Source organism: Schistocerca serialis, chromosome 1 (assembly GCF_023864345.2).
Source record: "Schistocerca serialis cubense isolate TAMUIC-IGC-003099 chromosome 1, iqSchSeri2.2, whole genome shotgun sequence".
NCBI classification, from domain to species: Eukaryota; Metazoa; Arthropoda; class Insecta; order Orthoptera; family Acrididae; genus Schistocerca; species Schistocerca serialis.
Window position 1 is genome coordinate 1,208,265,616 of NC_064638.1, and position 26,079 is coordinate 1,208,291,694.

The window sequence follows — 26,079 nt, forward strand, 5'->3', positions numbered from 1 at the left end:
CTGAAACCTAGGACCTCAGACAGCAGACTGCCTTCTACAACTGCTAAATCGAAGCTGAATCTTGTCACTTTACTACCAGCAACAAACGTAAGATGCGAACTCCCAGGACAAGACGGAATTGGTTCAAATGGTTCAAATGGCTCTGAGCACTATGGGACTCAACTGCTGAGGTCATTAGTCCCCTAGAACTTAGAACTAGTTAAACCTAACTAACCTAAGGACATCACAAACATCCATGCCCGAGGCAGGATTCGAACCTGCGACCGTAGCGGTCGTGTGGTTCCAGACTGCAGCGCCTTTAACCGCACGGCCACTTCGGCCGGCAAGACGGAATTCAGCAGCGTATTAAGCGCAAGACAATAACAGCAAAGTGCTGTCAAGAACTGTATGAGAGGCGCAAGACGAGGCCTCCCAACACAAGGTGGAGTACAGTATCGTCTTCAAACGTTCAGCAAAATACAATGCCCTAATTGATCTCTAAGGCAGATGTTCTGAGTCACACTGAGGCTGAAACAGAATTCCTCTGTGCGCCTGGGAGCAAAAACAAGAAAATGTTTCTGCTCTTTCGAGAGGTGAGACAAAGTCTCCTGCTCCTTCCAGAGTTCAGACAGGAATCCTCTAGCTAAAACTGCCGGCTCACCTCTCTTTCACTTCGTCCCTAGGTAAGGGCGAGCGAATCATAACCTAGACACCACAGTGCATACTCTATCTGTTCTCATATTAAACGGCTCCTGCCAATCACACACAAGTTCTCGTCGAATTTTCCAGAAGGTATCCCTCTTACCAACACTTTTAGCAAATGTGGCTATCCGGAACGTCCGACTCAAAATTTCGCGAGAACAAACGTGGCGTACGTGCCGAAACAGCTAATGGTTCGAGGTGCCAGCTTGGCCGCTACCAGTCCGCCACAGTATTCTTTCAAAGAATTTCTGTCCGTGACCACACGACGCCGGTCAGCCTGCACCGGTCATTGTGGAACAGCTCTCCCCATTCATACAACGCCTACGCCCAAAAGTCGGTGCCTCGGCCCTCGGTCGGGTGTCCACATTCAAACACTGTTCAGCGTTTCGGCGACCGCCCCAGGCGAAAGTCCCTCCAAGAACCAGCTACTGTCGTCCTGAGACACCCAACTTGACCCCCTGTCTATCCCCGGCCGTGGCAAGTCGCCTCGGGCCGATGGCTTCAGTAAGCTCCCGTAGCCATCACATAAAAGCCCATCATCCGACATATAAAAGAACTACAAGTATTTGTACGTTGGTGTATTTGACGATGTTAGTCATATGCTTTACCTTTTATAAACGGTTCCAAGGCTATCAAAAAATGCGTAATTACTATATGAGAGACTTTATGTTCTGTTTTTTAATTCCAGTCTTTGATCACAATATCAATTCTTTAGACGATGAACGGTTTCAGTCCGTAATGACCATCTTCAGATCTTTTTTACACCATGTCCTAAAGTAATAAGACCATAATGGCATCTTCAAAACACACAAATATAATCAGCACAGCATCGTGACATAGATGTAAAATAAGGTGTAGAATAGGCCACATCGTCCACACAGTCATTATTGCAACTGACTGTGTGGACGATGTGGCCTATTCTACACCTTATTTTACATCTATGTGACAATGCTGTGCTGATTATATTTATATGTTTTGACGATGCCATTATGGTCTTATTACTTTAGGACATGGTGTAAAAAAGATCTGAAGATGGTCATTACGGACTGAAACCGGTCAACGTCTAAAGAATTGATATTGTGATCAAAGACTGGAATAAAAAACATTTGACAGCATTGGATCATTGTTTGTATACGCGACTATGTCCCAGTTGGTGAAACTTTATGTTCTGCCTTACGGCAGGTCAGGCCATGGGAGAGAGGTCCACCGCATGAGCGTCTAGGGAAGTGATTCCAGTGCTGGTTTCCCGTTGCCTTCCTCTGATGATGATGAAATGGTAAGGAGGACAACTCAACACCCACTCCCTGAGCGGAGAAGATCTACGATCCAGCCGGGACTCGAACCCGGGCCCCTTGGCGTGACAGACTGCCGCGCTGACCTCTCAGCTATCGGGGCGGACAATTACTGTATAATCGTATTATAGGAGTGGGACGGATCTTTTTAAGGTGCCAGAATACTGCCACCTTATGGTATCACGAACAGTGGCACCAACGTATAGGCGCAGCTGGACTTCAACAGTATCGTGAATTGCTGATTGCTTTTTACTTGGAATGACAAAGGTCAAAAACCACACAGGCGTGCATACAGCAAGTACAGCAAGTTTTTTCACTACGCAAGACATGGAGTTAATACTATCGATATTACCGCAGTTGTGGAGGTATCTTCAGTACAAGGCAGATACACAAAGTCGATAATAAATCAAAGTAAATGCAATTTATTCGTAATCCAATATGTCGAATATGACAGTGCAAGTTCTGAAACTGTGATAATTACTTGGAATCGAATAACAGCTCTGACTGAATTTCTACTTTCGATCACCAGAACCGATTACGCCCAAGACCGTTTCCCAGCGTGTCGTCAATGGAGAACACATCAATTACGAGTACTTTGTAACGACTATCTCGAGACCGCAAGTCTCTGGTACCAAAATATCCGTAAATATCCCTGAACAACATTTAAATGTTGTCGGTGGAGTACGGGTCCTCGACGTATACAGGTTGGTCCATTGATAGTGATCGGCCCAAATATCTCACGAAATAAGCATCGAACGAAAAAACTACAAAGAACGAAACTCGTCTAGCTTGAAGGGGGAAACCAGATGGCACTATGGTTAGCCCGCTAGATGGCGCCGCCATAGGTCAAACGGATACCACGTGCGTTTTTTTTTTAAATAGGAACCCCCATTTTTATTATATATTCGTGTAGTACGCAAAGAAATATGATTGTTTTAGTTGGACCACTTTTTTCGCTTTGTGATAGATGGCGCTGTAATACTCACAAACGTATAAGTAAGTGGTATCACGTAACATTCCGCCAGTGCGGACGGTATTTGCTTCGTGATACATTACCATTACCCGTGTTAAAATGGACCGTTTACCAATTGCGGAAAAGGTCGATATCGTGTTGATGTGTGGCTATTGTGATCAAAATGCCCAACGGGCGTGTGCTATGTATGCTGCTCGGTATCCTGGACGACATCAACCAAGTGTCCGGACCGTTCGCCAGATAGTTACGTTATTTAAGGAAACAGGAAGTGTTCGGCCACATGTGAAACGTCAACCACGACCTGCAACAAATGATGATGCCCAAGTAGGTGTTTTAGCTGCTGTCGTCGCTAATCCGCACATCAGTAGCAGACAAACTGCGTGAGAATCGGGAATCTCTAAAACGTCGGTGCTGAGAATGCTACATCAACATCGATTGCACCACGAATTGCATGGCGACGACTTTGAACGTCGTGTACAGTTCTGCCACTGGGCACAAGAGAAATTACCGGAGGATGACAGATTTTTTGCACGCGTTCTATTTAGCGACGAAGCGTCATTCACCAACAGCGGTAACGTAAACCGGCATAATATGAACTATTGGGCAACGTAAGATCCACGATAGCTGTGACAAGTGGAGCATCAGTGACCTTGGCGGGTTAATGTATGGTGCGGCATTATGGGAGGAAGGATAAGTGGCCCCCATTTTATCGACGGCAATCTAAATGGTGCAATGTATGCTGATTTCCTACGTCATGTCCTACCGATGTTATTACAAGATGTTTCACTGCATGACAGAATGGCAATGTAGTGCCAACATGGTGGATGTCCGGCACATAGCTCGCGTGCGGTTAAAGCGGTATTGAATAGCATGTTTCATGACAGGTGGATTGGTCGTCGAAGCACCATACCATGGCCCGCACGTTCACCGGGTCTGACGTCCCCGGATTTCTCTCAGTGGGGAAAATTGAAGGATACTTGCTATTGTGATCCACCGACAACGCCTGACAACATGCGTCAGCGCATTGTCAATGCATGTGCGAACATTACGGAAGGCGAACAACTCGCTGTTGAGAGGAAATGTCGTTACACGTATTGCCAAATTCACTTTGGTTGACGTACATCATTTTGAGCATTTTTTGCATTAATGTCTTATTTACAGGTAATCACGCTGTAGCAGCATGCGTTCTCAGAAAGGTACATGGTCACAAAGGTACATGTATTACATCGGAACAACCGAAATAAAATGTTCAAACGTACCTACGTTCTATATTTTAATTTAAGAAAAACTACCTGTTACCAGCTGTTCGTCTAAAATGGTGAGCCATATGTTTGTGACTATAACAGAGCCATCTATCACAAAGCAAAAAAAGTGGTCCAACTAAAACATTCGTATTTTTTTACGCACTACACGAAAAAAAATGGGGGTTCGTATTTTAAAAAAAACGCCGTTGATTTCCGTTTGACCTATGGCAGCGCCATCTAGCGGGCCAACCATAGCGCCGTCTGGTTTCCCCCTTCAAGCTAGACAAGTTTCGTTCTTTGTAGTAACTGACAGCGAAAGTTCAAAATGGTTCAAATGGCTCTGAGCACTATGGGACTTAACTTCTGAGGTCATCAGTACCCTAGCACTTAGAACTACTTAAACCTAACTAACTTAAGGACATCACACACATCCATGCCCGAGGCAGTATAGCATCCATGACATATATGTATTTTATTACGAGTGGAATATGAACGTGTGGATAATACTCTTTCAATTATGTAATTATTTCTTAAAAAGATGATAATTATGTAAAACAGAGACAATATTTGTCTCACATTCTTTGTTAATCTATGTCATTCTTTTCTTTTGTTTTGTACCCTTTTGTCGTCTTCTTCTGATGTACGTCGCCGACCCAAGACGCGAATCGATTTGGGGTCTGTTGAATGAAAAACATTTAATGTAAAATTATTGCACTTTTATGTTCATTTGCTGGTAAAAACAAATAGAGCCAAACTATTTATGATTAATTATTGAAAATTCACTTCCTCTTTTAATTATAATTTTGTATTAATTGTTTTATCATAGCTGCAAGAAGCGCAGCCATTGTTAGTTGCGATTATATAGCAACTTCGTCTGTACTTCTAGTTGAAAATAGCATGGGTTTGTGTTAAATTAATTTGCAAAACAATTTAATAATTTTTTTTATTGGTAGCATTAAATGATTAATTATTTATTGAGCAAAGGAAAATCTTAATTAAAAAAGAAATCCTCTATCTTTTGTTGGCCGCCATCTTAACTTTTATCACAGTGGCAAATTTAAATTACTTGAAATTGCAAACAATATTCCGATGTGTAAGAAATAAATGTGCACCGGTGTTACTGAACTCTATTTATAAAAGAAAAAATTAATCTAATTAGTCTGCATTTTCTAAGAGCAGCGCTGATGGTATTTATTGTTGAACAAGATTTCATTGCTGATGTATGAGGCCAAAATTAAACTACGCACGAATCACGGAGAAAAATATTTCTAGTAGCATACGTCAGTGTTGTGTGCGGGTGGTATTCTGTTTTTCCTTTTCATGGTCAATTTGCTAAGAATAATTAAATCCATCGAAGACAAAAAAATTATAAAAGCTCTGATGTACGATCTGTAATTTTAGTGATATGAACAAAAATTACAGTCAACATTATTACTCTACGTCTGATGGAAATCTTGTGCAATTTGAACAAAATAATTATCCGGGAGAAGTTGTAGTATGAATAACGCATTATAAATGTGTATAATACTGTCAGTATCAGTTACAAAATAAAATCAATGCAACTGCTAAAAAAAAAAAAAAAAAAAAAAAAAGCAGAGTGAATTCAAACCGCAGAATACTATAGAATAGGGCTTCCCAACGTGTGGTCCGCGGATCTTTCTGGGAGGTTCGCGATCACACATCATGAATCGTGTAAAATAATGACTAAAATTATTGAATAAAAATGTGAAAATCAAATTCATCACTTTTTTTTTCGTGGAAAAACATGTGTACTTTTACTTCAGGTCGCATTCCCAAGCAGCCTTTGCGGTTCCTAATTGAGAACGCACACACAGTTTAGTGCCGGAGAATGCGGCTTCTCTGATCAACTGTTTCGCAACAATACGGGGGTCGTTTGTGCGCCGGCAAGCGGTAGATGCGCTGAAACCTTTTACGCATCCGCGGAGCGAGCTTTGTCGACCAATCACAGTGCTCGCTGGTACGTATGCGGCCCCAGGCATCATTAAAGGTTAAACGTGCTTTGTCAGTGCACTACCTACTTCATAAGTCGATTTTTGACCTTCAAGTTGTATTCATTCATCTCTAAACCAAAGGCTATTGATGCTTTAGGGAGGGAGGTCATTGGGAACATGGAATTTGCATTAAGAAGCTTTCAGTTACAATGGATTTCGCTCTAAAATTTAAAGTTATTGTACTCTTGACTGAGTAGGGGTCCGCCATGGATTTTCGACTGAAGAAGGGGTCCACCAGCTGAAAAGGTTGTGAAGCCCTCCCATAGAGTATCGTATCACCCATATTCGTTGCATTTGTGCATTTTGATGATACACAAAAACCGCCACAGCAGGATTCGAACCTGCGACCTAGCGGTCGCGCGGTGCCAGACTGTAGCGCCTAGAACCGCTCGGTCACGTCGGCCGGCGATAGCGAAAGTGTTTCCGTGTCGGCACACAGCAGTGTGCCTCGGTCTCTCGGCTGGCAGCTCCTAGACTGCCCGTAGAAATGAGTCACGGCAGTTGAGCGGAGAGGGGTGGAGAGGAGAGGGGGAGAGGAGATCCCATTAGCGACGCCGGGGGTCGCCAGCGGACAGCGGCGGCCAGGCGAGTGGCGTCGCCGGCGCCCGCTTATTGAAAACCGATCACACGCGCCGCGACGGGCCCTAACAGGCAAAAAATGAAAAGCCCCGCGCCGGCGCCAGAAATTGCGCCCAAATTGATTTATAGACAGAGCGGCGCGCCGGCCGTCTTGCTACCAGCTGGCCGGCGCGCGCCCGCCTCCCGGTCAGCCGTGCCGTCGAGTGACGCGCACGTCATCGTGACGAGACGAGACGAGACGAGACGAGACGAGGAGCGGCGACTAGTAGGTCAGCGCTCCGCCCGCTATGAGGGCCTCAGCCTGGCGCGGACGGAGATCACGCCGACCTCGCTGCAGCGCGCCTTGGAAGCTACACGCTGACTCAGCAAAATCTGTTCCTGGAGCGACTGTGGCATATTTTCGAACTACGTGTTGCCTCATCCCCAGAGCTGTGCTAAACAAGACATACGATCTAATTTGTGAACGACAAAAATAAACCATTTTGTTTCAGTTTTGTTGTTTTCTATTCTCTTTTACTCTATTTATATATTGTTCCGTGGGATCAAATTAAGGAGAAGTCTCCTTGGTCATGGAACGAGTCAATACATGAAATTATAACACGAAAGTAGAAACAGATAAAATGAAATATAAAAAACATATTCAGGCGACAAGTCGTAAGTTTAAATAAAGAAAATCAACAATGTAACACTGGAATTTGCTTAATTTTTTTAGCTCTTCCAGGAGCTCCTCGGCAGAATAGAAGGAGTGAGCCATGAGGAAACTCTTCAGTTTAGACTTAAATGTGTTTGGGGTACTGCTAAGATTTTTGAGTTCTTGTGGTAGCTTATTGAAAATAGATGCAGCAGAATACTGCACTCCTTTCTGCACAAGAGTCAAGGAAGTGCATTCCACATGCAGATTTGATTTTTGCCTACTATTAACTAAGTGAAAGCTGCTAACTCTTAGGAATACGCTACTATTGCTAACAACAAACGACATTAAAGAAAATATATACTGTGAGGGCAATGTCAGAATTCCCATACTATTGAATAGGGGTCGACAAGAGGTTCTCGAACTTATACCACATATAGCGCGAACAGCCCGTTTTTGAGCCAAAAATACCCTTTTTGAATCAGAAGAATTACCCCAAAAAATAATACCATACGACATAAGCGTATGAAAATATGCGAAGTAGACTACTTTTCGTATTGAACTGTCACTTATTTCAGATACTGTTCTAAAGGTAAATAAAGCAGCATTTAGTTTCTGAACAAGATCCTGGACGTGGGCTTTCCACAACAGCTTACTATCTATCCGAACGCCTAGGAACTTGAACTGTTCCGTCTCGCTTATAATATGCCCATTCTGTCTGATCAAAATATCAGTTCTTGTTGAATTGTGAGTTAGAAACTATAAAAACTGAGTCTTACTGTGATTTAGCATCAAATTATTTTCCACAAGCCACGAACATATTTCATGAACTACATTATTTGATAATGTTTCAGTATTACACACAAGATCCTTCACTACCAAGCTGGTGTCATCAGCAAACAGAAATATTTTTGAATCACCTGTAATACTAGAAGGCATATCATTTATATAAATAAGAAACAGCCATGGCCCCAGCACCGACCCTTGGGGAACGCCCCACTTAACAGTGCCCCATTGGGACTGAACATCACTACCACTCTCAATATTGCGGGGAATTACCGTCTGCTTTCCGTTCGTAAAGTAGGAGGCGAACCAATTGTAAGCTACTCCCTTACTCCATAATAGTCCAACTTCTGCAGTAATATTTTGTGGTCAACACAGTCAAAAGCCTTCGTTAAATCAAATAAAAAAAAAAAAAAATACCTAGCGTTCGCAACCTTTTATTTAATCCGTCCAAAACCTCGCTTTTAACTTCATCGATCATTTCATTCCAATTCCTGTCCTTCCACGTGAGGATCAGTAGCCATATTGCTGCTCTACAGCCAAATGACATTGAAATATTGACAGAAAAAAATCACCATATCAAATAATAATTATTCTCAAATAATGAAATATCGCGAAAACATTTGTCTAAGTGATTAAAACCGACAGAATGTTGAATGCTAGCATGCAAACCAGCGTGGTTCGTATTTTACAGGTGCCAGGTATCAGTTTGTGCGATGGATTTCCATGGTTGTTGCACTTGGTAGGTCAATGAACTGGCGGTTAGTGCTAGCTGTAATGACGCTGTAGCTGTGCTCGATTGAAGACGGATCTGGTGATCGGGCAAGCCAAGGCAACAAGTCGATACTGCGTAGAGAGTGTTGGGTAGCAACAGCGGTAGGTGAGCGAGCGTTATCCTGATGGAAAACGTCTCCTGGAATGCCGTTCATGAAAGGCAGCACAACAGGCCGAAGCACTAGATTGACATACAAATTTGCAGTTAGGATGGGTTGGATAGCCAATAGAGTTCGCCTGCTGTCATACGAAATCGTAGCCCAGACCATAACTCCAATTGTAGGTCCAGCGTGTCTCGCAAGCAGATGGATTGATTACAGTCCCTGAACTTGCTTGTTCCTAATCAACTCACAGCCATCACTAACACCAAGGCAGAATCAGTTTTCATTAGCTAACACAACAGACCGCCACCCTGCTCTCTAGTGAGCTCTCACTTGACAGCAATGAAGATATAAGTGGTGGTGGTTTGGGGTCAGTGGGATGCCATCTACAGGGCGTCTGGCTCGGAGCTGTCCTTGAAGTAATCAATTTGTATCAGCTCGTTGTGTCGCTGAGGTGTCAACTGCTGCTCATATGGTTGCTGAAGAAGTGGTACGATGCGCCAGAGCGATACGCAGAAAACGATGGTCTTCCCTCTCGGTAGTGCCACATGGGAGCTAGGATCCGTGTCTCCTTGCGTCCATACATTCTCGCGACCACCGCTTCCAGCGATCAGGTACATTGGCCATATTCCTACCAAGTCATTTTGGAAATCAGCAAAACGAAATCCATCTTCTCGTAGCCCTATTACACGACCCCGTTCAATCGCAGTGACGTATTGATAATGGCATCTTTGTCCAGTTCAAGGCATTCCTGATTAAAATCAACTTACCACGTCCAATCTCACAGGTAGCTGATGGTTGGTTGGTTGGGTTAAAGAAGGGGGAGAAGGGACCAAACTGCGAGGTCATCGGTCCCACACTTGCGACTGTTATAGCAAACCTCATTTGCATTTTCACAGCGGCGCTAATGGCGACTGGCGCGAAATTTGAATAAACATCATCTTTTAGATGTAGAAACACGGCCTGTCAACTTTCATTTGTCCCACGACTCCTTCGTCTTTTGGAATTTTTTTGCTTTCAGCATCTATACGCACTAGTTTTTTTACAGTTGTAAATTCATAATAACGTACGTATTAGATAAAATAGTGTGTGTGTGTCTGTATGTGTGTGTGTGTGTGTGTGTGTGTGTGTGTGCGCGCGCGCGCGCGCGCATGTTCCACATATTCTCCTAAGTATCTGGATCGAATGCAGCCAAATATGGGTCACACACACACACAATCACTACTTATTGTTTGGGAGAAAGTATTGTCAGGGTAAGAACCATAGGAGCAGGTTGGTGGGCGATGGGGGGGGGGGGGGAGGGGGGCTCACAAATGGTTGGTAATCCCTCATGTCCAGACAGCCCTCCACAACATACTTGTTTTTTGGCGGGCTATATAACGTGGCTGGGTTTTATTGACAGCTAGGCGATGGAGCCGAATAATGACTTTATTTTTAACTTTAATAGCAAGGGAGTCTCCCTGCGTTTTTGGGTCGTCTACTTTCTATTTCCCCGTCGCTGGTGGCTGGCGAAATCGCCATTGCAGTGATGGATAGCATCCAGACACGAGAAACAGTTTATTTTTAAACACAGAACTGTATAAATGACATTGTCTTTCCGATTGGCACACTCCTTACGACAAGGTTGTAACTTTGGCAGGTGGTACAGTTTAAATATAAATAACCTCATACAGGAGAAAGCATCCACGAACTGAAACCTTACCTTAAGACTGAATAAAACTTTACAACCGCTTTTAAAGAGCAGGAAGTTCCCTAAAACGCTAAAAAGAACTGCCATCAACAACTTACTTCAAACTCGGATTGGCAACATCCTTAACTTATAATCTTCCATAATTTTGCAGATCGGTACGCACCAGCAATTGCCAAAAACACTAAAAATGTCTGCTTTGAATAACTTAATTCACACTTTGACTGACAGTGTAATCTTTCAGAATTTTGCCCATTAGCATGCACCACTGCACACACAAACAAATCCAACAGGGGGCAACAGAGACAGGTAATCAGCACATGACAACGCTGGGCAAGACCAAGTAACCACTTGTCAACATTAGCAATAATGTTGGTTACTTCACTCGCAGCAGTTTCACTATATCTCCTATAACACTAGTTAACAAATTTAAACTTTTTTTGCATCTGGTTTGTAAATGGATGTATTTACCTAATTTTTGGGTGCTGAATACACTGGTAAAATCAGTTTACGACATCACACATCCTAGATACACAGAAGATAAAAAAAATAGTAACAGCGAAAATTGACACAATTAAGTAAAAAAAAATGCACATTCAGAATGTTTGAAATCATTACTGTTTTGTATGTATATATGAACATGATGCCAATAAAAGTTCCGAATTAGTTAAGAAGATTTTCACATTTCATCGTCTTCAGTTTTTGAAAAATGCGACTTTTTTTTACCGTTTCATCACTCTCCCTAACAAGGCCCCAGCAGTAGTCACCCAACCGTCCACACTGTCAGTGTGGTCGGAATGTAACCTGTTTAGAACATCAATAATCAGTAGTGTCGTGCAAATATGCATCAAAACAAAAGGTAAGGTAAGGTAGAAAGAAATCAGTTGTTGGAACAATGGATTAAAAGGTGGAGTCAAAGAGCGCAATGTAGCAAAGAAAAACATGGAAACTGAAAGGAGATGAGAACGAAGGACTGGTGCCAAAAGATGAGCACAAGGTGATATCACTGGAACACGAATACAGACAAAAGAAACTCCAAGCAAAAAGAGTAGTTAAAGAAAAGAAAGGAGATGAGTTGGGGAATATTTACCCAGAAACTAGACGAGCACAGAAAGGGGAACCAGAAACTATTATAAGGGTTGTTGAAAAGTAAAAGAAAGAAAAAGAATGAAACAGGGTATGGGGATATTATCAGGGACATGGGAGGGATCAGGGAAGCGACAAAGCAATATTTTGTAATTCTACTGAGTGGGGTAATTGAACAAGAAAGTGCCACCGTGCCCATTGAAATTCAGGAAGAACGCCACCCAATTTCTTAGCAGAATCTGAAAATGCGCTGAAACAGATGGGAAGGCAGCTAGAGCAGATAAGCTGACAGCGGGTACGATTAAGGCAGCCTGAAACCAAGGAAGACAATGGTTACACAGGATGCTCGATGTGATTTGGAAAGAGAATAAAGAGCCGGATGATTGGAAAAGGGGAGTTATAACACCATTGTTTAAGAAAGGAAATAAAAACGAGTACACCGAATACCGAGAAATCACATCGCTATCCCTTTGGCTTAAGATAATGGAAAACATCATAGAGAAGCGATAGGAAAATTACAGAGCATCAGTTTGAAGAACAACAGCAAGAATTCAGAAGTAAGAAGAGAGCCATAGGCCTCACTGTTTTCCCTCAGAGGGTTTAATGAAGAGGTATTGCGAAAAAGGAAAGGATCTGATAATAGCGTTCCTGGATTTGAAAAAAGCATAATGCAGTGTAGCAAGGGGTAAAAATGAGGGAATGCTTGACAAAACATAATGCTCCTAATTCATTAACTCAAAAAGTTCAGATAGTGTACAAGTAGGAGGTGTAATATTAAAACGGTTTAAGACAAAGAGAGGTTTTCAGAAACGCAGTTACTCTTCATTACACTCACAAACACAATAATGAAAGGAATCAAGGGAGTAGAAAATGGATATTCCAGTGCTTTTGCTTTCACTGGTGACATCGCCATTTATGAAGAGACAGAAATGGAGGGTCAAAGGAGACGGATGAGGTTTGGTTTGTGGGGCGCTCAACTGCGCAGTCATCAGCGCCCGTACAAAGTCCCAATTTTTCACGGTCCAATTTTTTTCATAGTCCAATCTATCCACTGTCACGAATGTTGATGATGATCATGAAATGATGAGGACAACTCAAACACCTAGTCCCCAGGCAGAGAAAATCCCCAACCCGGCCAGGAATCGAACTCGGTACCCCGTGATCCAGAGGTAGCAACGCTAGCCACTAGACTACGAGCTGCGGACAAAGGAGACTGGATGACTGGAATAGAAAATTTAAAGTATACAAGTTGATTTGAGTGCGAGCAAGATAGTGGCAATGAAGTTGAGTAGGACATCCACACCTCGTAACATCATATTGCAAGGAGGAAAAGTTGAATGTGTGTAAAAAGTTTAAGTTATTTAGATAGTGTCATGTCAAGTGATGGAAGAGCCATAGCGGAAGTTTTAAACAGATAAACAAAAGAATCCAACTTCTTCCGCCAAATATGGAACCTAAACTGGGACAAAGGAGTGCCTTAACAGCTAAACAGAGCTTATATAAAACCTGTCTCCTGTCAACGTTGATTTATAAAGAGGTGTGTCATAAACATAAGAGAAGAGAGTCGGATAGAGGCATGTGAAATGAACTTCAGGTCAACTGTACAGAAACCAGAAGAGGCAGAGTCAGAAACAGATATGTAAGAAGAGACCTGAGATGATCTTGACCACGGAGGAGAGAATGAGCGCTGCGAGATTGAACTGGCGAGGTCACGTGAAGAGATTGCACCAGACACATATGCGACATCACTATTTGGAGATGAAGGTACCAGGAAAGAGACAATTGGACGGACTAGAAAGAGATGGAGAGATCAGGTTAATGAAGATTTCAAGAGGAGAGGGACAAAGTGGAATGCAGTGGAGACCTATGCCAGGTTAGAAATGAATGGAGTCATATCATTCACAAAGCGCCTACCCAGCTCGCTGGAAGGAAATCCTGATATAATGAAACGGATCACCATCTAAGAGTTCTTCAGTTTTCTTTTTCATTCATCTTGATATTATTCTTGCCAGCAGCTTAGTTGCATGAGCTGTTAAACCATTTGTCCGATAGTTCTCGCGCTTATCTACACTTGTTTTCTTCGGGGATTCTCGTTACATTCTGACTCTAATGCTGGAACCCCCACGTCTGCCTTACTGACTCCAATTTCTATGAGAAGGAGGCTTTCTCTGATGGCATGATATAAAAAGAGCTAGGAAATGGCAATGAAGTTACTTTCCCATATTACTTGCACTCGCATATGTACGAGTATTTAAACAGTTTTCAAAAGTACCTGCTCAATTTTATCAAGAATAACCATAATGGCTAACAGACTACTTTGTTTAGTTGTGATTGTTGAGAATATAAGGAATGAGGCGGATAGTGGGATACAGTATGTGCCGGTAGGATTCTGACAATGCAGTGCCTGTGTGTTGTCAGAGCGCAGAGCAAATCCGATTTGCACCCCGACAGCAAAGCTACAATGCGTATCCCAGCAGGCCGATGCCGGCTGACGTGTGGTGACGAAGTGCGCGGATCCCCCAGGTCAGCGGAGTGTCGTGTGGGGGGAGGGGGGGAGGCGCTTTACCCCAGGGGGGAGGCAAGAGGGTGGGCGCTGCATCTGCATAAATATTGGCCATCTGACAGCCTCCCAGCACCCAGCTGAAAAAAATTAAGGGAGACCAATGCTTTCTGCTGCTCACACACTCGTCATTAAATCTGCACCCATCTGAAGGTGATACACTGAATTTTGCATTACGTATGCAGTTTAATGTAGTCTACATCTACATCTACCTGATTACTCTGCTGTTCACAATAAAGTACCTGGCAGAGGGTTCAATGAACCACCTTCAAGCTGTCTCTCTACCGTTCCACTCTCGAATGGAACGCAGGAAAAACGAGCACTTCAATTTTCCTGTGCTGGCCCTGATTTCTCTTATTTTATCGTAATGATAATTTCTTCCTGTGTAGGTGGGTGCCAACAGAATGTTTCCGCAATCGGCGGAGAAAACTGGTGATTGAAATTTCATGAGAAGATCCCGTCGCAACGAAAAACGCCTTTATTTCAATGATTGCCACTCCAATCCACGTATCATGTCTGTGACTCTGTCTCCCCTATTCCGCGATAATACAAAACGAGCTGCCCTTCTTTGTACATTTTCGATGTCATCCGTCAGTCCGACCTGATGCGGATCCCACACCGCACAGCAATACTCCAGAATAGGGCGGACAAGCGTGGTGTAAGCAGTCTCTTTGGTAGACCTGTTGCACCTTCTAAGTGTTCTGCCAATGAATCGCAGTCTTTGGTTTGCTCTACCCACAATATTATCTATGTGATCGTTCCAATTTAGGTTATTTGAATTGTAATCCATAAATATTTAGCTTAATTTACAGCCTTCAGATTTGTGTGACTTATCGCGTAGTCTGTTAATAATCCAGAACGTAGATACCGTTGGTCTCTGTATGACGGAATCCGTCTCGCGTCACACAATGTAGTTTTTGCTGTTTTTAGACCTATCATCAACGCTACCCTGTACCACTGCAAGGAGTCTGTTAAATCTTCCCTCCCTTCGTAATCGCTGACACCGTGCCATCATGCACGAACTGAGAATCGATGAATTCCTATGGACTTGTGGCCACTAAATTAGGGAAACTATGTCGCTGGTACGATAATAACTCATATTTCTTAGAATCTTCTTTCCAGCCAAATGCCCAAGCGTGTTGGGAGCGGGCCAGAGGGAATCCCAACTGAGGGAATCCAAACTGAGGGAATCTCAAGTGGGAGTTGTTTCGGCGGGGATTTTCAGTTTTGTCATTTGTCGGAAGACTTCTCCTTTCAGGAGGAACTAGAACTACTTTACTTTGTGTTTTAAACTATGTTATCCATTGACCCAGGCAATGATTAAAATTTTGTCTTTGCATTTGCTTGTAAGTTAGTATGAGGAAACGAGGAAAAAGACACAGACTCGCTACAATATTACGAGTAGAAGAGAAGAACGTTAGTTAGGACGGTTAGGCCATATGAGAAGAATGGAAGCATACAGGTGGGTAAAAGAGAGAGTTATCATGGCAACCTCCTGGAAGAAGAGAAATATCACGAGAAGAATGCGTAATGGGTTTGACTATTCAACTGTTTCTGTTTACGGTGTAGAGACGTTGTAGTTTGTTTCGTTTTAAAATCGTGATAGGATGTAGATCACTAAGTAGTAAGGGGTTATATACCTCTCTGATTAAGTGATTCATTATAAATTAGATGATTTATCGGAATCCATGTGGTAACACAAAACATTCGGTAAATGCATTTAGCAGATCGGGCAGTGCCACTGCTACTGAGTGTATCTGATTACATTTAAAAAGTATGATATCTGAACTTGAAACATTAAAATTTCATCACGGAACTCGCTGAAACTAATAATGCAGATCCTACGCCTGAAATAAATTATTTGTCCCGGCTGTAATCGGAGAAACTTCTACTTAGTTTTCGTCTGTTGATGTGTGCCCCTCTCTTATATGAAGGGTCTTTTTCAGGTGACAATTGGCAGCGCTGGAATCGGTTTCTGTAGGCAGTTGAGCGAGTAGTAACGGTGTAATTGCTTGGCAAGTAAGCGGGTAAATATTGGTCAGTCAGTTATTTCTGATCGTTCTGGTTTCTCGAGCTTTATTTTTCATCTGCTTTGTGGGCTATTCGGATAATTGGTAGACGTGATTGAAATGATTTCTTTGAGAAATGGCTTGGAACTGCATTTGTAAACTTTGCTATGCAAACAAATTACTATTCCCTTCACCTTCTGGTAAATCTATCTATGATTCATTGATTAAGTCGCATTTACCCATCTCGATTTAGTTAAATTTTTTCTTTTGTTAACAGTGATCGAGCTCTCATACCGTTCATTAAAGGTTCGTGCAGATGGGCCATATTTTACGGGAATATTTGGACGTAATAGCCTTGCAGACAAGATTTCTGCAATGTGGCTGAATAAAAGGCAATTTTGCGCTATGGCTGTGCAATATTTCTGATGTTATCGGCTGTTGCCGACGTATTTTCGAGTGGAGAATATTTTGTATTTCGGGACGGTATTTATCTCTGTCCTTGTCTGTAAATGCTTCCCTCTCGCTCTCACATTTGTTTGCTAGTTCACTCACCGAGAGCGCTGCAGTCACGTGTCTAGGCGAAAACAATAGTGATTCACTTTTGTTTGAAAATTTGCGGGCTTCCTACATGTTAGCCACACGTTCTGTAGGTTGTTGTATGTAGCAATGGAAAAGTGGACAAACGAAAGGAGTACGAGTTTTATAAGTACGATTCATCAACGACAAAAGCTTTGGAACATCGAAAGTCACGTTTACAAAGATAAAAAAAAATGGTAAGCTGTTGCTGATGATCTCGGAATCACCTTTGATGAAGCATACGAAACACTGAGAAGTCTTCGGACCCTTGTCGAATGCGTGGGAAATAAGTTGCGTAGGAAGAGCGGAAGCGCAGGTGGATGATCGTCCACATGGTAAGCTTATGATACTGTGAGTTCCATACTATCTCCAGACGTACATGAAGCAGTAATTGGTGGTGTAAACTGCTGTATGTGCTGGCGAACAAAAATCAAATAAAAAGTGTATTGCTGTTTCAAACTTCCTTTAATGCAAGGTTTCAGTCCTCCGAGGCACCGTATAGTAAACTCCTTTGCGAATCACCAAGAGCTAAGAACTGAAGGGTGATCGCCAGTCGGGTTGTAAATGGTATACACTCTTTCATATCTGTATCGCTTTTAGCAACTCTGCTTCTAAGAGATATTCGGGATCGAGTTTCGGCATTGTGGTAAAATTATGGAGCAGGCATGTGTCCAGCATGAGATAATTAGTTAAATTTTCTGAAGCATTGCGTTTACGGAAAAAGGAACACATGCACAAAGCTCCATTTCTCTTGTTCATCGTACTTGCTGTCTTATGTGATGTAAGGCAGAAGAGTCCGCAGTCACTTCCACTAGCTTGCGTTCATTTTATGGTAGTAGTGTTTCTCTTTGTTAACATTTCTGGCCAAGAAATACACTTCTCGCAAACCTAGTCGGGCAACAGAGGCCGGTAACATTGTGTTGAATGTGGCTGCAATGTTGGCGGGCAATATTGACAGGATATGTCGTCGGCAATATGCTGTTTTTATGGCCCATTTAGACGTGGAGCGAATTTATTCACGATCGCTATTCTCACCGTGCATGTAGTGTTGAATATAGTAATCATTCTATACACAAACTGAAGCTATCCTTTTCTTTTGTTGGAAAACCCTGTCGATCCAGAATGAGATTTGCACTCTGCATCGGAGTGTGCGCTGATATGAGACTCCCTGGCAGATTAAAATTGTGTGCCGGACCGAGACTCGAACTTGGGACCTTTGCCTTTCGCGGGCTGTGGCTAAGCCATGTCTCCGCAATATCCTTTCTTTCAGGGGTGCTAGTTCTCCAAGGTTCGCAGGAGAGCTTCTGTAAAGTTTGGAAGGTAGGAGACGAGGTACTGGAAGAAGCAAAGCTGTGAGGACAGGGCCTGAGTAGTGCTTGGGTAGCTCAGATGGTAGAGTACTTGCCCGCGAAAGGCAAAGGTCCCGAATTCGAGTCTCGGTCCGGCACACAGTTTTAATCTGCCAGGAAGTTTCTTTTCAATCCTGTGGATAATATTCCGTTTGGTTCATGGTGCTGTTTAGTCATGTAGTCAGTGGTATCAACTGGGTCTCATTCAATTCTTGTACAGCTCTTTCCATAATTTTTACTTGCCTATTGATGTGTCGACAGAAGTGCCGACACAGTGTGGTTTGAGGAGACCGAAATGCACGCCATAAGCTCACGCAGGATGGCGTGAGGTCTGAAACGGGATACGTAATGAATGCTATAAAGAAAAGTACGTAGCTTCTGGAATACTTAACTTTAATCCATCATTTGTATATCGCTCTTGACGATACAAGTTAGACTCTTTAGATACAGGTAATATAATGATAATGGCGCCTTGCTAGGTCGTAGCCATTGACTTAGCTGAAGGCTATTCTAACTATCTTCTCTGCAAATAGGCGAGGCTTCGTCAGTGTTTCATCGCTAGCTAAGTCGTCCGTACAACTGGGGCGAGTGCTAGTACGTCTCACGAGACCTGCCGTGTGGTGGCTCTCGGTCTGCGATCACTGACAGTGGCGACACGCGGGTCCGACATGTACTAATGGACCGCGGCCGATTTAAAGCTACCACCTAGCAAGTGTGGTGTCTGGCGGTGACACCACACCTATCTAGAAATTTTCCTTTTTAAAAAAATACTATGACTGATATGTAATTGATTGATGTGTAATTCATTGATGTGTAATTTTGTAGCCTGTCTGATTCATACGACAAACACGTGGTTCCAGTGCGTAGTATACGTAACAGAATGAGATTTTCACTCTGCAGCGGAATTTGAGCTGATATGAAACTTCCTGGCAGATTAAAAGCTTGTGCCGGACCAAGACTCGAACTCGGGACCTTTGTCTTCCGTAGGCAAGTGCTCTACCAACTGAGCTACCCAAGCACGACTCACGGCCTGTCCTCACAGCTTCTGTAAAGTTTGGAAGCTCGGAGACGAGGTACTGGCAGAAGTAAAGCTGTGAGGAGGAGGCGCGAGTCGTGCTTGAGTAGCTCAGTCGGCAGAGTACTTGCCCGCGAAAGGCAAAGGTCCCGAGTTCTAGTCTCGGTCCGGCACACGGTTTTAATCTGCCAGGAAGTTTCATATCAGCGCACACTCCGCTGCAGAGTGAAAATCTCATTCTGGACTTTCAATAAATGTTTCATATTTCATATGATCATTTTCTTCCCTGGAGGTAAGCCACGTTCATTTCGAGGAACACTATTGAGTAAATATAGAGAACCGGCAAATGAAGCTAGCTGCAGAACTATCCCAAAGCCGCCATAGCCTGAGAAATTAGAGCTTGTACGGAGGCGGATAAATAATAGTTTTTCCCTCGCTCTAACGGCGGGTGGAGCAGGAAAGGAAACGAGCGGTAGCGGTAGGGGGTACCCTTCGTCAGGTACCATATGGTGGCTTGCAGTGTATCTATGTAGAAATAAATGTAGATGTAGAATGAATGTAAACATATCTAATCTAATATCTATCTAATCTAATCTAATATATCTATATGTAAATACATATATCAGACAATGGAAAATCCAGGATGTAATGTAATGTGTGGTTTCAGTTGCCTGAGACTGCAGTCGAGTGTGTGAGTTGCGTTTGTGTGAGTGTGTGTATTTGTGTGTGTGTGTGTGTGTGTGTGTGTGTGTGGTTCACGACGGCCAATGCCCGAAAGCTTTAATTGTGAGAGTCTTTTTGTTGTGCCTATCTGCGACTCAGTATCTCCGCTCTATACTGTAAATACATATACATCTATATCTGGACGTAACGTTCCAAAGCGATATCAAATGGAAAGAGCATGTGAGGATTGTGGTAGGGAAGGCGGATGGTTGACTTCGTTTTATTGGGGGAATTTTAGGAAAGTGTGATTCATGTCTAAAGAAGACGCCAGTGCGACCTCTCCTTGAGTATTTCTCGAGCGTTTGGGAACCGCATCAGTTCTGATTAAAGACATGTGTACGTCAATGCAGATATAGAAGTAGATGTGGAGTAAATGTAAATGATTTTTATACTGGTATATATTTAATAAATGTAAATGAGCGTTTGGCGTCATTGGCCGGGATGCCCCTTGCGAGGCAGGTCCGGCCGCCTTGGAGCAGGTCTTATTACATTCGACGCGACATTGGGCGATCTGCGCGCCGGATGAGGATCAGATGATGACGAAGACAACACCTAGTCCCTGAGCGGGGAAAATCTCCGACCAAGCCGGAAATCGAACCCGGGCCCGTAGGACGGTAATCCGTCACGCTGACCACTTCTTTTTTTTACCGTGTTGCTCGTTGCGGACGTCACATGACATCCATTCAAATTGATCGTTGATTCATTTACTCTGTTTTCTTATTACAGAGGGCCAGCGCCTCACCGGGTTGAATCGTCACTGGGTCGAGGACCATCCACCGCAAGAAGAAGCTGAAAGCCGATTATTAGTAACAATGAAACAAGACTGAATTTGGAAAATTGCTACGTTTCTGTTAATGTTGTTATAAGTTACGTTCTGGCCACCATCCAATAGACATGTGTGTATTTATTTTAGTTGAAGGTTTGGAATAAGTGGCACTCTGATGTATTTTTTGGCGTTAATAAATAAATTTTGAGTTACTACGAAGACAAAAATCAGTAACTGAGTTAAAAAAATAGTTCTTGATTCTTACCTGAAGAAGTTTATTTTCACGATGTTTCTTTATTAAAGTTCGATCGATTGCATCCGTATGCAGAAATATGTGCTTACATTATGAGCTGTGCAAAAAACATGGAGATACAATGAGGTGGGTTGTCGAGACGTAACGAACTTGAAACCGTCGTCCGCCATGTCCGTTGCTCCAAACATTAGCTTCTGGTGGAAGTGTTTTGATCAAAAGATGCCAGCTTTTGTCATTTACGGATGTACAGATTGCTCTAATTATAGTCTACAGTGTAAAGGAATCACATCTGATTCGTAATTGGGCTAGTTCAAGCGATATTTTGGTTGCGGTATTTACCTTTACCCTAGCTGTTTTATTGCTGTCATTCGACTTTAGATTTCCAATCATTCCAACTCGAAGAGCTCTCTGGCTGGACGCTGTTAAAGGAAAGATTGGAAAGCAACCAACCATAGCAAAATATGTTCTGGATATTTTCGGGAAGAGGGCCTACGAGGGTTGGAACTTTAATAGTGGCAACTATTTATTTACAGCTCGTACAAAATAGATAAGTGTTTCAAAATTTTACTGACCTCCAAAGCAGTCACCAGCATTGTGTATAACCCGTTGCCGGCGATGTGGAAGTCATAGGATACTCTTAGCAGTGCCAGTTGTGTTGACAGTTCGAGCAGCGCGGTCTATTGCCCAACGAATTTGTAGCAGTTCTGAAGTGAATGCCGTGAAGTGCTTCTTTCAGTTTAGAAATAGCGTTATGATTGACGAGGGCTTAAGTCAGGGGAGTGCAGTAGGTAACATAGCACTTAGCAGCCCCATCAGTTAAACAAATCACTAACAGCTTGCACCGTCTGAGCTTGAGCATTGTCTTGCAAAATGATGGTCAGGTTCTGCAGAAAATGTCATCACTTCTGCCTCTAAGCTGGTCGTAGGTTATGTTCCAAAAATGAACAGCATAGAGACAGAAGTGATGACACTTGCTGCATAACCTGACCATCACTTTGCAGGACAATTCTCAAGTACGTACAGTGCCAGCTCTTACTGATTTGTTTGACTGATGGGGCTCCTAAGAGCTATACTACCTACTGCACTTCCCTGACTTAAGCCCTCGTCAGTTCAACTCGATTGCTAAACTGAAGGAAACACTTCACGGCATTCGCTTCAGAATTGCTACAAATTCGTAGGGCAATAGACCGCGCCGCTCGAACACAACTGGCACTGCAAAGAGTATCCTACGACTTCCACATCGCTGGCAACGGGTTATATAGAATGCTGGTGACTACTTTGGAGGTCAGTAAAACTTTGAAACACTTATATATTTTGTACTAGCTGTAAATAAATAGTTACCACTATTAAAGTTCCAACGCTCGTAGATCGAACGTAAGTGTCATCAGTCCCTGTCAAGGAAAGGGCCGGACTACAGAAGCAGCCTTGTTCATTACATATATCTCTCTTGTTTTTTTTCCTAACTTGTAACAAAAACAAAGTTACATTCACAAGGCTAAGTGTGTCTTATTACTGGATCAAATATACATTAATGGCCAGAAGAAACGCCTGAAAATATCTTGCTGACAACGCCTTAATGAAAGCTGTGTAATATTTACTGTTTGAAACAAGTGTTACGTACACATGACAGAAATTAATATTTGTGGGCATCCAATATGGCCGCGCCGGCTTCAAAACGACGTACATACCTACTGAATGAAGAAGGAAACTTATTTAATTTTCATTTGACTAAAACTAACTATAATGTACGTTAAATTGGAAAATATTTAAGAATATCACTGTAATGGTAGCGCAAAATCAAGACATCTAATATGTTTAGTTGAGCGCTGTATTAAACGTAATTGTTGTTTGTCTAAGCAACGCAGCAATCAACAGCTATATTGCTAAGACTTTATTCGGATTTTTTTTTATTTACAAGAAGTCATTATTCCTTTTCATTCATGCTCCATCTCAAGAAAGACGATTCTGCAAACTAACTGAGAAAAAGACGTGATGATGTGCAGCTAGAGGCACATGGTCTACATAAAAGCCCAATAAATTATCAACCATAACGAACTATCATATGCTACCTTAACAAAAATAAATTATTACATGTAACACTCGGTAAATCTGTACGTATCGCCCAAGGTACTGAAGAACGCTAAAGGGCTATCATGGTTCAACAGTATCAAGTCGAAGCTTCTAAGACATTTGACTGCTTTATTGCAGGTTCTTCAAGAGGTCAAAAGATGCATAAAAGCAAATATCGAAAGAAAGCAATGGGACTATGAAGAGACGTAGGTTTTCAACTAGTCTGACAGCGAGCGTCTATGTGCATATCCGTCAAAGGAAGCAAGAAATGCGTTGTATCGAGATTAATCGTCCCCTCCATTGACCTATATGGCACCTCAACAAGAGCCAACAAGAGCCATTATTTAAGAATTCCTTAGTTAACTCTATATTACAATTCTGCCATCCCAACTAAGGCTTACAATTTAGAGAAATAAAAAAGAAACGAAATTTATGGAAAAAGCGGGAAACTTATTATATTAGCACCACATAGATACTACGAATTTTCGAACCAGATTCATTGTTACGTCAGTTCAAACAATACTTGAAACAACAAATTTCTTTTCTTGTGGAAATGTAAAATCTGTCATTGTCTTCTACTAGCGATTTGTCTTTTCCTTCTGCCATCTGCTGTTATTTAGCTTCTAAAGTAAACAGATTTCGTAACCAAAGATTTCTGCACTCGTATTCCTTTATCTATTGCAAGAAGTGTCTTAACTTTTACTTACTTAATTCAAGGTTGAATCCTGATAATGTTGCCAGTATCCTAGTGTGTGCTGTTCCACCTCCCTAGACAATCGTCGCAATTGTAAAACGTTGTATCTATTTTATAAGCGTCTATCTTCTCCTTGTTTGGCCTAATGACAAATTAAAATAATTGAATAGCCACTATCGCTTCAGTATCGTTTACTGGATGACCGCTTTCAGCACTCTGAAGGTGCCATCATCGGATCTGTGAAGGTAAAACATAACAGGTTTGAGGGAGGGTTTACATGAGTTAACTATATACATTACAATTATTACAGAACCACGTACCTGAAACGTGGATTAACATTTATAAAATTATGTGGACATCATGGCACATGAGGCAGACCATCTGATAAAAATAATTGTCACAACCAATTGTCCCACGGTATAACCACTCATTACTACTAAAACACAACTTTAGTATAACTGCTTGTCACATACCCGTACAAAGCCCACTTTTGCCCATACATTTCCTGTACATACTATAATCACTATGAAGTCTGTCAATTACTTAGTAAAAGCATATGAGGCACAGACATTATCCATTAGCGCCTTACAAAACTACATATTATAATTTACCTTTATTCATATAAAGGCGTCAGGAATATGCACACAGAAAGCTGTTCATAACACGACTCAGGTACAATGAGACGAGCGATTAAAACCTGTATGCTGGGCTTTGCCTGTCTAGGCACTATGGTCTTAGGTAATGTATGCGCTAAAAAAACGTATTAACTTGCTATAAAGTCTCTCACCATATATACCTTCGTTATGAGGAAGGCATGAATCAACTACGAAAACCTGCTTAGGAACATGTAATTAAGGAATGCCAGGTCAGAAGCAAACCGAAGGGCACAGGAACAGCGGGGATAAATGACATGCGGACCAAGATGCACAGTGACTCCACGTACGCTCCCATCGGCATGGGCCTCACCGATTGGGGAATAATGAAAAACCATATTACTATGATACCAAAAACAAGCGTTCTGTCTTCATACACAAATATGTCTGCAAAATATAAAAATAGATAAAATAATAACATAACGAAGATGGTTGTGACAATGATTTTTATCAGATGGTCTGCTTCATGTGCCATGATGTTCATATGATTTTATAAATGTTAATCCACGTTTCAGTTATGTGGTTCTGTAATAACTGTAATGTATATAGTTAACTCATGTAAGCCCTCCCTCAAATCTGTTATGTTATACTTTCATAGATCCGATGCTGGCACCTTCAGAGTGCTGAAACCGGTCATCTAGTAAACGATATTGAAGCGATCGTGGCCTATCAATTATTTTAAAAACAGAGTGATCACCCCACGACGCACCATATGTTCACTGCATAACGACAAATCTATTTAGCGTTGGCGTCACTTATGTACTGAATTCATTCACAGACATCTGTTTGTGTAAATACAAGACGTGTTGAAAAGTAATGCCTTCGATTTTTGTTTTCTGTTCTCAGTTGAGGTATTACGTCATCCATATTACTTGGTCGACTTCCTCTCTTCGCTAACGCAAGTTGCAACCGTCTGCGCGGAGGGCGTGTAACAGGGCGGTGTGTTATGAAGCTATGTCGATGTGTGAGAAACAGCGTGGTTTGATCGACTCCACAAATGAGCGCTGCGTCATCTGCAGCAATCCGACGTCTTGGGGTCGTCGCCATCGATGATCCGATATGCAGTCCCGGCTTGGGACCATCCGATTTTCACCTGTTTCCAAAACTTAAAAGCATCTTCGAAAACTTCAATTTGATACTGATCAAGCGGTCCAAGCAGAAGTGAAATTGTGGCTTCGTCAACTAAGTCAACACTCTACAGTGAAGCTACATGACTTGGATAAAAAGTAGTGGTAACGGTGTTGTGATTCATACCAGACTTTACTGGCGGAGGTTCACTGTATTACATGCCCTCATGCAAGATAATCGCCTCACATTTCAATCACCTTCCTTCATAGAGATGGAAGGCGTCGTACACCCTCAGAGCGTCCACCTTTGTGTATGTCTCGCAAGAAGTGCCCTATGGCACGGGTGATGTCTCTTCTGTTGTAGTGAATGCCACCACGTGTTTCCTTCATTTTTGCGAACAGAATGTAGCGGCACGGATTCATATCGCGTGAGTCCGGTGGATGTTCCAGTATCTCCCACGCCTCACATATACAGGAGCTCCTGCATGGAGTTCATCGTGT